Source organism: Rattus rattus, chromosome 5 (genome assembly GCF_011064425.1).
Source record: "Rattus rattus isolate New Zealand chromosome 5, Rrattus_CSIRO_v1, whole genome shotgun sequence".
In the NCBI taxonomy this organism is placed as follows: domain Eukaryota; kingdom Metazoa; phylum Chordata; class Mammalia; order Rodentia; family Muridae; genus Rattus; species Rattus rattus.
Genome location: NC_046158.1, coordinates 97,670,609 through 97,685,104, shown reverse-complemented (window position 1 = coordinate 97,685,104; position 14,496 = coordinate 97,670,609). Strand labels below are relative to the sequence as shown.

The 14,496-nt window shown below is 44.1% G+C and overlaps 1 pseudogene; it reads right to left on the bottom strand.

The window, feature by feature from the left end:
* Positions 1 to 6,578: 6,578 nt before the first annotated feature.
* On the bottom strand, positions 6,579 to 14,496 carry LOC116900959 (annotated as a pseudogene).

Here is a 14,496-nt window from a genome sequence, read left to right as displayed (position 1 = left end):
TGAGATCAAGCTGTTCACCAGCAAGTCCAGCTATCGTTTTCTTTTCTTTTTAAAATGTATTTAATATACAGTGGTATGAGGCTGTCAGATCACTGGACAGTTATGAGCTGCCATGTGAGTGCTGGGAATTGAACCCTGGTCCTTTGGAAGAACAGACAGTGTTCTTAACCACTGAACCATCTCTCTAGCCCCTTCTTTCTTTTTTGTTTTTTTTAAACAGTGTTTTCAAGGGTTTGAATGAGAAATACTTTTGTTTCAACACCCATCCTCTAGTCCTTGATGCTGCTTGGGGAGGTTTAAGAAACGCAGCCTTGCTGGAGCAAATGTGTCACTGGGTGGGCTTTGAGAGTTGGTAGCCTCCCCTCCATTCGCAGGTTGATCTTTCTGTTTGCTTTTCCGGTTTCCCTATGACCTCTCAACTGTCTGGATCTGCTTCTAGGAGTACCACTTGCTGTCATGCCACAGCGCCAGGATGGATTCTGAGCCTTCCGGAAGCATGAGCCAGAATAAACTCATCTGTAAGTTGTTTTTGGTCCTTTGCTTTACTACAGCAAGAGAAAAGTGACTAATACAGTGTCCCTATGTAGGCCTGGTTGACCTGGAACTTGCTGTGTAGTAGATCAGGCTGGACTCAAAATTCATGGGCCATTCCTTCTACCTAGGTCTCCAAAAGCTGAAGATTACAGCCATGCACCACAAAGCCCAGATTGTTTTCTTGTTTTTGAAATAGGATCTCATGTAGCCCAGGCTGGCCTTGAACTTCTGATCACCTAACCTTTACCTCTCAAGTGTTGTAATTACAGGCACTTACTAACATACACCACAATTATTTTTCTATATAGACATAGAATGAGCACCCCTTAAAATAATAGCAACAAGTTTTATACCACATGCACAAGTCCGTAACCTAGTTATTTTTTATTATTAGATATTCTTTACTATGCATAACTTATAAGCCTGCCCACATAGTAGGTTTGCTTACACCATCAGCATCGTGTACACATGAGCACTGCACTGGAGCGCATCGTCTGAGGGCAGAGGATGACAAGTCAGTCCGCAAAAGAAGACTCTGTCTCAAAAGCCAAAACAAAGTACTCTTACAGGGTCTAGGACATGGTTAAAAAGCTATGTAGGCATATGAGCTCTCCAGACCCCACCCAAGTGTCTGGTGACCTGTCTGTAATCCCACCACTCTCTCAGAATAGAGCCATAGGGGACCCCTGGAGCAAACTGCCTAGGCAGACTAGTCACATCAGTAAGCTCGGTGTTCAATTGAGAGACCCTGCCTCAATTAACAAGGTGGAGAGCAATGGGAAAAGGCTCCACAGGCATGTGCACATGTGTGTGCACATACCACGCACACATACTAGTGTAAATATTATTATGCCACACGTGACTACACCACAGTCTATTCTATCGTATGTATTAGTTTTGAAGCAGTACACAGCTTCCAAGTTTCTGGCTTATAGTAACAAACATTTGTTTCTTAGGGTTGAGAATACAGTTTAGTTAGTACAGCACTTGCCTAGCATGAACAAAGGCCTGAATTCAATCCCCACCACTATGTAAAACTGAATATGGCGCTCTACACCTGTCATCCCAGCACTTGGGAGGTGGAGGCAGTAGGATGAGAAGTTTAAGGCCATCCTTAGTTACGTAGTGAGTTTGAGTCTAGCCTACGCTACATGTGACCCCAACTTAAAACAAAAGAAACAGGAGCCAAAGATACGGCTCAATAGGCAAAAGGGCTTTCAGCCAACCCTGATGTTCAACCCTGGAATCCACAGGATGAACGGGGAGGACCAATTCCTGCAAGTTGTCCTTTGACTCTTACGTATGGTCACACACAAAACAGAAGCATCAGACAAACGAGGCCAGAGAGGAGATGTCTCAATGTAAAAGCACTTTCTACTCAAGCATGAGGACCTGAGCCGGAAGCTCATGCACCCACATTAAAGCTGGGTGTGGCTGCTGTGGTCGGTAACCCCACTGCAGTGTGGAGGGAAGGCAGGGGCACCTTTGGGGCTTGCTGGTTGCCAGCCCAGCTCCAGGTCCAATGACAGATGGTAGCTCAAAGAATAAGATGGAGAGCCAGCAGGACACCTGATACAGACAGCACACAAATACACACACACACACACACACACACACACACACACACTCCAAATAAACAGGAACTCAAGTATCTGTTTCTTGCTCTTGAAATCTGTAGACTTTTTTTTCCTGTGTTTTCTCATTTTAAGCTGAGGGAGCAAGTTCTTTTTAATTTTTTTTTTCTTTTTAAATTTTTAAAAAAATTCCCAGCACTCAGGAGGCAGAGGGCAGGCAGATCTCTGAGACAGAATCTGGTCTACAGATCAAGTTTCAGGACTACATAGAGAAACTCTGTCTCAACAAACCAAAAAAAATTACATTTTTTAAAAAAAAATTTAGGCTGCAGTGATGGCTCAGCAGTTTAGAGGACTAGTTTAGAGGAGCCAGGTTCAACTCTCAGTACCTATAGCGCAGCTTACGACCAGCTATAACTCCAGTTCCAGGGGACTGTGATACCCTCTTCTGATCTCCTCGAGCACCAGGAATGAATGTAGTGAGTACATGCCAGTAAAACCCTCATACACATAAACATATACAATTTTAAATTATTATTGTTATTATCATTGTTACTACTATTATTATTATTAGTGCGTGTGTGTTTGAGTGTGAGTGTGTGCAAGTGCACACACGGGCCACACACTCTTGGGGAGGAAGGAGAAGAATTTGTGGGTATCTGGTCTTTCTTTCACTGTGAGTTATAGCTATTGAACTCAGGTTGTCAGGTTTCCATGGCAAATGCTTTGCCCACTGAGCAATCTCACCAGCCCTGAAGAAGCAAACTCTACATGGGAAATATGTTGTTCTGTTTTGTTTTGTTGAGACAGGGTTTCTCTGTGTATCCCTGACTGTCCTAGAACTCACTCTGTAGACCAGGCTAGCCTGGAACTCACAGAGACCCACGTGCTTCTGGCTGTAGCTTTTTTTTTTTTTTTTTTCTTTTTTTCTCGGAGCTGGGGACCGAACCCAGGGCCTTGCGCTTCCTAGGCAAGCGCTATACCACTGAGCTAAACCCCCAACGCCCCCACGTGCTTCTGAATGCTGGGATTTAAGGTATGTCTCAATGCACATCAAAAAGATATGGTTTTTTGAAACAATGGTTCTGGCAGGAACACATTACAGCTCATTTATTTTCTTTAAAATTTTACTCTTAATTGTGTGCATGTCTGTGGGTTTCTACATGTGAGTGAAGGTGCCCATGGAGGCCAGAGGTGTTGGAAAACACTGGGGCGGGAGTTACAGGTAGTTGTGAGCTGCCTCATGTGGGGGCTGGGAAGTGGACTCCCATCCTCCACAAGAGCAGTGAGTGCTCTTAACCACTGATCTCTCCAGCTCCCACACCACAGCTCTTAAAACTCTGCTTAGACAAACATGGCCAAGCCAAGCCACTCAAGTGGAATAAATGCCCCAGGAGCCATGGTAAGGCAAACTGAGGAGCACAGGGTCTGAGCCAGCCTGGCGTAGTATGAATACCTGGAGACTGAGGCAGGAAGATCATGAGTTTAAGGTCATCTAAAAAAATCCTATTTTTTTTCCCCTCCCCCTCCTCCTCCTCCTCCTCCTCCTCCTCCTTCCCCTCCTCCTCTTCCTCCTCCTCCTCCTTCCCCTCCTCCCTTCCTTCCTCATCCTCCTCTTCCTTCCTCCCTTCCTCCTCCCCCCTCCTCCTCTTCCCCCCTCCTCCTCTTCCTCCTCCTCCTCCATCTCTCTCTCTCACTCTCAACTTAAAATTTTTAGCTTTATTTTCTGTTATGAGTGTTTGCCTGCAGATACAATGTGTATGCCTAGTTCCCAAGGAGGCCAGAAGAGGGCACCAGATGCCTCGGAACCAGAGCCACAGAGGGCTGTGAGCTGCCGTACAGGTGCTGGGAATTGAATCTGGATCCTTCAGGGGAGCAGCAGCCAGTGTTTTCAAACACCAAGCCAACTCTCCAGTCCCCTAAAACCCTGTCTGAAACAAAGGAGCTTCCTAAACAAACCAAACACAGTCCAGGGACTGGGGATAGAGCTCAGTACTTACCTAACAGGAGCAAAACCCTGGGTTTGATTCTCAGCACTGCATTTAAACTTGGATCCTATAGAGTCCAGGTTGACCTCAAACTCTCTATGTAGTGGAGGATGACCTCAAACCTGACCCTCTGCTTCTGCCTCGGAACTGCTAGAAATATAAAAATTCTTGTGAGCCACTGTGCCTACTTGGCCTTAGGTATTTTTGTAAAAATGTTAAGCTCATAAATCCCACAAAACTTTTTTTTTTTTCTTCTTTTTTTCGGAGCTGGGGACCGAACCCAGGGCCTTGTGCTTCCTAGGCAAGCGCTCTACCACTGAGCTAAATCCCCAACCCCCACAAAACTTTTAAGTGCTGATTGATCTTGTAGTGAATCCACAGATGACTCTCGAGATAATCAGCACTGAGGAGATCCTGAACTCCTAGTATGAGTCTGGTTTGAATCTCTCCTCATGTGGAGCGTTCTCTAATATCTCCTGACAACGTTTTCCCCATAAATCTCTGACACAGCTTTGTTAGGATAACTTCTAGGTACTTTTTATTTTGAAATAATTTTAGATTTACAGAAGAGATAAAAAAAAAAGAACAGAAAGTTCCTGGAACCCTTTCCACTCATGTCCCCTAATATCCTACAACTATCTATAACCATCATGAAGTTAGCATTGGTAAACTATGCTGACCTGAACGATAGAATTTATTTAGATTCCACCTGTTTTTCTTTTTTTTTTTTTTTTTTTTCCCCGGGGCTGGGGACCGAACCCAGGACCTTGCGCTTCCTAGGCAAGCGCTGTTTTTCCAATAATGTATTTTTCAGCCCCATTATCCAATCAATGATACTATATTGCATTTTGTTTGGTGATACTTTAAATAGTATTTATTAAAAATTTTATTCTCTACCTGCTTATTCCAAATACATAGGAATTCCATTGTCTTACACACTGATTTTGATTTTAGTCTTTTAAAAAAATCTACCAATCTTAATATTTCATATTTTCTACACATGCATATCACTTATGAATAATGATTTTTATTCCTAATTACAGAATTTGTACTCTGGTGTAGAGGCACATGCCTGTAATTATAGCACCGGGAAGACTAAGTAAGGCACAAGAATTAGAAGGTTGAGGCCTGGGCTCTGTGGTGTTTCAAAAATCAAACAGAAAACTGTACAACTTCATCCCTTTTTTCTTGGATTTTTGATGACTGAGGCTTCTAGTATTCTACAGAAGGAAACTGGGAATAAATGGAAGGCTTCCTTGACTTGCTTTTTATTTCCGTAAAAAAAACATTATTGGGGAAGGGGAGGACAGTGATGAAGAGATTGATGCCTCACCAGTTAAGAACACTTGTTGCTCTAGCAGAGAACCAGGGTTCAGTTCCCAGCACCCACAACACCACCTATTCACATCCATCCATAACTCTAATTCCAGGGGATCCAATATCCTCTTCTGACTTCTGAGGGCCCCAGACATGCACATGGTACACATACGTATATTTAGAAAGTACATTCACAGGCTGGTGAGATGACTCAGTGGTTAAGAGCACTGACTGCTCTTCTAGAGGTCCTGAGTTCAAATCCCAGCAACCACATGGTGGCTCACAACCATCTGTAATGGAATCTGATATCTGAAGAAAGTGACAGTGTACTCATATAAATTAAATCTTTTTAAAGAGAGAGAAGAGAGAGAGAGAGAGAGATGGAGAGAGAGAGGGAGAGGGTTGGGGGGGGGGGGGGTCAAAGGGGATTTTTTTTTTTTCTTTTTTTTCAGAGCTGGGGACCGAACCCAGGGCCTTGCACTTGCTAGGCAAGTGCTCTACCACTGAGCTAAATCCCCAACCCCTTTTTTTTTTTTTTTTTTTTGGTTCTTTTTTTTTTGGAGCTGGGGACCAACCCAGGGCCTTGTGCTTCCTAGGCAAGCGCTCTACCACTGAGCTAAATCCCCCAACCCCTTTTTTTTAAGTAAGAAAACTTTCTGTTTGAGGCAGTGAGTGAAGTGGAGGGGCTGGTGTGAGTTGAAGGCTCTTCTGAAATACTGGTGAGAGGAGGCCCAGTCCTCAAAAAAACCAGCATGTGTGTGTGTGTGTGTGTGTGTGTGTGTGTGTGTGTGTGTGAGAGAGAGAGAGAGAGAGAGAGAGAGAGAGAGAGAGAGAGAGAGAGAGAGGAGATGGGAGATTTTTTTGTTTCATTTTATTTAAGAATTTTCTTTATCTAATGAAGCATGTCTTTCAATTTGCCAAGAGATTTAATAAAGATAAGTGGATACCTGATTTTACCAACTCATTTTCTATATTTACTGGCATGGTTGCTTTATTATTTCCTTTTTGTATTATGGTTTAGGATGAATTTTACAAATATTTAAACCAAGATTCGATTCCTAAGTTGGTTCACTTCATCTAATACTGAATTAAATTTGCTAATCATCCTTATGACTGACATTGACACATAATTTTTCTTTGTGTCATTTTGGGTTTTCTTTTTTTGGTTTTTGTCACTCGTTTTATTCTTGGCCCCTTATGTTCTGTCTCTTCATTCCACCTCACATTCAGGGAACGAGGCCCCACTGCATTCACTTTGAGGACCCAGTATTGGGAACATCATCCCGAATTCTGACAGGGACACAGACTGGGTTTCCAAGTCATCTTCAGACACCAACTTGCTGCAGTGGTCATCTTCAAAGGCTTCTGAAGCCATAGATAAGGCATATATCAGGCTCAGGTTTGCTTGCAGGCAGGTTCTCCACTGAGGTGACGCTACCCTCTGCCCCCGCCCCACAGTCCGGAGGCCTCATGGCATTGGAACGCTGCTCGTGAATCTCATCTGAGATCCTCTCCAGGCTCTTCAAGGCTGCCTTATACTCGCCTTTTGCCAGGGCCAGCTTGGCTTGAAGGTCATCCACTGTCTTCTTCAGTTGCTCGAGCTGCACATAATTCTTTGCCTTTAGCTCAAAATAAAAATAAGGCTTGAGCTTGTTGGTTTTTTTTTTTTTTTTTTTTTTTGGTTCTTTTTTTTGAGCTGGGGATCGAACCACTTGTTGGGGTTTTTTTGTTTTGTTTTCTGGAGCTGGGGACCGAACCCAGGGCCTTGCATTTGCTAGGCAAGCGCTCTACCACTGAGCTAAATCCCCAACCCCAGGCTTGGGCTTGTTGATGGCTTGAGTTTCTTCTCCAGCTGCCACGTGCGGCCCATGGCAGCGTTGTACCTGGCTGCTGCTCCTGGCACTAGCTCGCTCCCTGTCTTGGCCTGCTCGGCCTCCATGACCCCCTGAATAGCATGATTCAGCATTTCCTGCCAAACAGAGTCAAGCTGCCATATGTCATCCTCAATAGCCTCTGCTCAGCCAGGGAGATTGTTTCCTTGGCTGCATGGAGCACCTCAGTGGCCCTCTGGAAGTCCTGTGCGGCTTTCTGCGCTTCCAGCGGAGCCTGCCTTGCCCACCCTGCGGCTTCGAGACCTCCATAGCTTTGCTGATTTTCTTCACCAGTTCCTCTAGTTTTATGGTCGCCTCAACCAGGACAGATCAGATTTCCCGCATGCATCCTCAGGTTTAGTCTCTAGTCTGTTGATATCATCCATGGATTGATTTAACTTCTCCAGTTCTCCCCGCTGGTGGAACCTCCTTTCTATGGACTCAGAAACCAGGAGTCCCAGGGCGGAGTCCACCCCCTTCTCACCCTCTGCCACAATGTTTCTTCTTCACAGATCTTATTCTGCCATTTCTTCTCAGAAGCTCTATTATTTCTGTCTGTTCCTCTGTCCCAACTGTTGTTCATCACTGAAGGGAGCCAGGATAGGAACTCAAACAGGGGAGGAACCTGAAGTCCGGAGCTGATGCAGAGGCCACGGAGGAGTGGTGCTTACTGGTTTACTCTTTGTGTTTTCTTAATAAGATTATGTTAACTCTAGCCAGGCATGCTGGTGCCACCTGGAGTCCCAGTGCTTTGGAGAATAAGATAGAAGGATCAGGAGTTTGAGGCCAGCCTCTGCTACTTAGCAAGTTTGACTCCAGTGTGGTCTACACAAGATGTCCTAATAAAACAAAAATCCATGGACAGGAAAAAAACAAATGAAAATGATTATAATAGCTTTATAAAGTATATTGTAGACAGAAACTTGTGAGCCAGGATTTAAGAGAGTAGAGGATCAAGATTTCAACACAACCTGGGTTAGAGAGTAAACCTTGTATGGAAAAAGCTATGGGGTAGGACCAGGGAGATGTGCAGTGAGGGCCTGAGTTTAGGATCCCAGAACTCACATAAAAGCCATGGGGACACATGTCTGACACCTTAGCATTAGAGGGACAGAGAGAGGAGGAGCCCAGGGCTCATTGGTCACCCTGGTTAGCCAAAAGGGTGAGCTTCGTCTCAGTGAGAGTCTATCTCAAAATAAAGGGCGAGCAATCGTCACACCTAGCCTCACGTACAACGTTTAATGTTATATGAATTCAAAGGACATTGAATCTTAAAACGTATATATTGCTTTTTTTAAAAACTATGTTAAATGCAAATGAGAGGGTAGGACTGTAGTTTTGCTAACAGTATGCTTGCCTAGTATTCTGAAGCCTGAACTGGGATTCCTAACACCACATAAATTTAGGTGTGGTGGCAACGTGCAAGGGTCTCAGAAGTTTAAGGTCATCCTCAGCCACATAGGAAGTTCAAGGCCAGGGTGAATGTGGTGTGGCACGACTGGAACCCTAGTGCTTTACAGACAGGATATTGAGTTTGAGGTCAATTAGGGTTCCACTTGAGACCCTGTGTTAAACAAACAAACAAACAAACAAAAGGGAAGGAGAAAGAGTCGGTGTTAACAGCATCACAGGACTCTGTAAGGAGCCATACTTTCACTGAGGCAGAGTGCAATCTTAAAAGACAAGAATGAATCCAGGAGCCCGGGCTGGCTGACCCATGCACACTGTAAGGATAAGCAGGAAGACAGTGTGGTGTGCATTCAGACTGTCAAGAGAGCCACATGGCCAAGGCAAAATAGTATAGCCACGTCAGAGGAAAGGTGTAGAAATGGTGCCAGGTGGGGTCCTCATCGGTATGAAATCCTGTGGGCACCAGGCAACTGGTGCTTACAGCTGTGGGGCCGCAGAGCAAACCGGAAGCATTTCATAACAGAATGTAACTTTTGCAAAGGAAAGATGCAGGACCAGATGGCTCAACTTAGCAAGAGAAGGGAGTCAGGCCAGAGTCCAGAGTGGGAATTGGAAAAGAGTTTGCACAATCAGTGCTGCAAAAGGAAAACGAAACTGACTTGTCTGACTTAACAAGGTCACTTCTGGAAATATTCTTGTGATTAGAAATTACTTAAGAATTTCTCAAAATGTTGTTGCCCAGTGGCAGAATTAAGTATTTTCATATCTATATGTAGTCAAAACTTTAAAAAATCTTGAATACATGCCATTAATTTCAATAAAATTTCCAATTTCTTTTTCTTTAATTAATAGATTCATTTTAAGAGAGAGAGAGGGTCTTATGCTGTAGATTTTAGCCTGGAACTTGATATGTAAATCAGCCTAGCCTCTAACTCACAGAGATCTACTTCCTGCTGATCTAAGTGCTTCCAGAGATCTAAGTGCTGCTATTAATGGTGAGAGCTACCACACCTGGACCTTTTTTTTTTTTTAATTATTATTATTATTGTTTAAGAAAATGTCTCACTATGTTTCATGTGACACACAATTGTGATCCCAGCACTCAGAACGTAGAGGCAGGAGAATCACAAGTTCCAGGCCAGCAAGATCCTCTCAGAGGAAAGGAGCTAGAGAGATGGCTCTGTGGTTAAGAGCACTTGCTATTTTTGCAGAAGGATTGAGTTTGTTTCCCAGCACCCACATGGCAACCCGCAATAGGCTGTAACTTAGCCCAGCTTTAAACAACATAGAAAGCAAGTACTGACTCCTAAAAGTTGTCCTCTGATCTCCATGTGCATGTTATAGCTCATGTGACAACCCACATACACACACACACACACACACACACACACACACACACACACACAAAATCCCTAATGGCTTATAATGATCAACTGTAGCTTATAGAAGTTTCTAGAGGGCATCCCAGGCACATTACCAGACATAGAAGTCATTCATAAAGTAAATCAATATAATGGGAAGTACCGTGTAACGACAGAGATGTCTGATACGCTCTTGCAATATGCATAGGTAATGAAAGCTGAGAACACAGCCCCTTTATATGGGAGAGCAAACAATGTAAATTTGTGAGACTATTTAAATACTCCAAAGATAGCAGCTTCAATGCTATCTTCCCAGATTCATTAGGCAAATTACGACTTTAATTCTGTCATGTGTAGATCATATAGCAACAAATGATAAAATAGGAAGAGAAAGAAACAATGAATAGAAGTTAGAAAAGATGGCTCAGGCAGTAAAGCCAGGCAAAGATGGGGAACTGAGTTTGTATCGTCGGCTCCCAGGTAAAAAGCAGGTATGGTCACAAACATCGATAACCCAGCACTGAGGATGGATAGACTATGTTAGTTATGTTCTCAAGAGGGATGGAACTTATAAAGTGAATATGTATTAAAAGGGGATTTATTAGATTGTTTTACACACTATGGATTAGCTAGTCCGACAACGGCCATCTGTGCATTGCAGAGGCTAAGACCTGTAACTGCTCAGTCCATGAGGTCAGATGCCTTCGTCTCAGGCTGGGTCAGAAGAATCAGACAATTCCTGGAAAGCCTTTGGTACCCGCTGAAAGGTTGAAGAAACAGACGCCAGTGATGGATGGAGTAGCAGCAACAGGCTAGATAAAACCCGTGAGCAAGGAAGATGCGCTAGCCAGCGAGGTGAGCAGGAGTGAGCGAGCAAAGGCTTCTCCTTTGGTCCTCTCAGGGAGCTGCCAGAAGGTGTTAAATGCATTCCGGGTAGACAGAAGGTGTTAAATGCATTCCGGGTAGACCTTCCCACTTTGGCTAATGTAATCAGGAACATTCTGGGCTGGTGAGGCGGGTCAGTGGGTAGTTGCATTTCAGAAACAAACCCCTCCACCTGAGTTCCATCTGACCCCACAAGAAGGCAGAATGAAAGAACAGACTCCACCAAGTTGTCCTCTGACCTCCTCAGGCTCACCATGGCTCATGTGCCCCTGCCCCACCCCAACTGTGCACACACACACCCAGTAATCAGCAAGAAAAACCTTAGCCAGGCAGCGGCGGCACACGCCTTTCATCCCAGCACTAAGGACACAGAGGCAGATGGATCTCTGAGTTTAAGACCAGCCTGGTCTACACAGCAAGTTCCAGAGCAGCCAAGGCTGGCTACACAGAGAACCCTTGTCTCAACAACGACAATACAAAACAAACAAAATAAAAGGAAGAAAATAAAATCAAACTTATAGGCATGTTCAAATTAGCCTAATCTATCCAACCCCAGAGGCTTGTCTCGTGGGTAATCCCGGATCCTGTCAAGTTGACAAGCAATATTGCCCGTCACATGGGCAGGTCCCTGAAGTTCAATGGCCAGCTAGTCTAGAAAATTGTCCAGCTCTGGGTTCACTAGAGACCCTGTCTTAAGAGGCAAACGGTGGTGTGGGTGAACACTTTGACTCCCAGCCCTTGGGAGACTCTGTGAGTTTGAGGCCATCCTGATCTTCATGGTGATAAGGGTTTCATAAGAGACCCTGTCTTCAAAACAAAACATAAAAGATAAGATCGAAAGTGAGAGTGGAAGATGCTGTGTCAACTTCTGGCTTCTACATGCATATGCACACATATAAAACTACTTACACTGTGCACACATAAAAATAAAACCAAAAAGAAGAATTTAGAAACAAGAGTTGGACAGTTAGCAAGGGAAAACCAACAGGAACAGAAAGACAACGCCACTCGTAAATGTTGTAGGGTGTTAAACATTCATAAGATGGCAGGCAGGACCGTGACAGACAGAATTATGGCAATAGGGACACCTGCACTGAAACACAAAGCACAAAGACTAATGGGACAATCTGAGTATTTAAACATCACACTAAGGTCTGTATGTACAGTTTCAGGGCCACAGGACTTCATATGAGCAGAGCAGGAGCAGGCACCACAGATGATAAAAGATTATGTCTATACTGGTCAAAAGCACATAACTGCTCTTTCCGAGGACCCAGTTTCATGGTCTAGCACCCACAGAACAGCTCACAACTGTCTATAACTCCAGCTCTATAGAATTCGATGTCTTCTTTTTAGCTTTCTTGGGCACCAGCATGCACACAGCGCACACTCAGAAGCAAGTGTAAATGTTCACAGACTATGTATATACCTTCCAAAAGCTCTGCCATCCAATACCTAATCCATGGTTAAAACTGGAAACCGATGGCTCAGGATCATTGGTCACTGAACTGAGGCTCATACAACACAATTTCGTTCCAACAGGACTATGGATAACTTAATTCTCATATGCATCCAATAAATACTTTTGGAAAAGCATACTTGGCTAACTTATGAAGCCTGAATGGGCCTCTGGTAGCCCAGGAAAGAAGATAAATAACTGACCAATGGGATCTCTTAAAACCAAAAAGCTGGGGCTAGAGAAATGGCTCAGTGGTTAAGAACACTGATTGTTCTTCCAGAGGTCCTGAGTTCAATTCCTAGCAACAACATGGTTGCTCACAACCATCTGCAATGGGATCCAATGCCCTCTTCTGGTGTGTCCGAAGACAGGGACAGTGTACTCAAATACATAAAATAAATAAATCTTTAAAAATACCCGAAAAGCTTCTTTTTTAAAAAAAATATTATTCATCTATTATATATAAGTACACTGTAGCTGTCTTCAAACACACCAGAAGAGGGCATCAGACCTCATTACAGATGGTTGTGAGCCACCATGTGGTTGCTAAGATTCGAACTCAGGACCTCTGGAAGAGCAGTCAATGATCTTAACCACTGAGCCATCTCTGCAGAGCTTCTTAATAACAAAGGGAACTGTCATACAAGTGGAGAAGAAGGGTCATACACATCAGAAAAATGATTTGGAAACAACTAAATATAACAACATTAGATGCACTAATAAAAATTATAGGAAAGGTCAGAAAGTCTAAATTGCTACATGTGCTAGTAGCCTTGGGGGTTTGCAGGAAGCTAATGTGTGGTTGGATATGATGCTGCCTGCATATCACATATGCATGCACATAATCCCAGCACTTGGCATACAGATCTTTTTGAGTTCCAGGTCATCTCAGACTACATGCAAGACCTTGCCCCCCCCCAAAAAAAAACAAAACAAAACAACAACAAAAAACAAAGCAATTGCTCTTCGGAATCTAGAGGTGGTCATCAGGTTGTGTTCTACATTACTCCACAGTGTGTAGAACAGTGGTTTTTCAGACTCTGCCTTGTCCTGAGACACTCCATTTTACAAACAGCTTTGAACCCTATTTTGAGTACAAACACAGAGACAGATGACTGTACCTTGTTGGTCATGTAAACACCAGCTTTTGTTTGCTATCATCCACAAGGCAGATACATAAGTTGTCCCTAAAACTGAGATAAATGCAACCCGATGGATTTATCCGAATCAATCAGGAGTGTATCAGTACACCGGTGTATTAAAATCATATAAGAACAGCTAGAAATGGGGCTGGAGAGAAAGGTCAGTCAGCAAAGTACTTGCAAAGCAAGCAGGAGGAGGACCTGAATCCTCCTAGAATCCAAGTGACAGGAGCTGGGTATGGGTAAGGCCCAGGAGCTTGTCATCCCAGAAGAGAGCGAGGACAGGCAGATCCCCGGTGCTTACTGGGCAGTCAGTGTAGACTGCTTGGTGAATTTCAAGCCAACAAGAGAGCCTGCCTTAAATATAAAGGTAGCAGATGTCTGCGGTTGTCCTCCACACATGCAAGCACATGTACCTGCATACGTATGTACCTTGCGCCCACAAACATGCAAAAACAGGTCTGAGGGTTTACTGAAAACACTTGACTGAGAAAAGCATGGCACACCCTCACCTGGACCCTACAAAGAGGAAGACACCTAATCCTGCAATCTGTCATCTGATCACCTGTGTGTCAGGAGGATTGACAGGCAGAGAACTCCTGACTTTCTTAGGGACCTCAGCTTGGCTCTGTCTCCCCAGTGCTGACCCAGCCTACTCAGTCACCAAATATCTTCACCTGATAGTCTAGCTGGGATTGCTGTCTATCCATTCTGGCCCAGCCCTGTCTTTTGCCTCTTCAGCCTCTATAGTCCCACACCTTGCTTGTGTGACTAACTTGACCCTGAGGCTAACCTCAAATCTGACCTCCCAGGCTTGAGTCTGGGGTGGGACCTCCAGAAGACCTCCAACTGTCATTATCAAACCCCCCATGGAGATTCCTTTACCGTCCATCAGCCTTCTGCTGGCCTTCAATTGGTTCTCTTTGAAACATCCTATTTCAGCCTCCTTAACCAT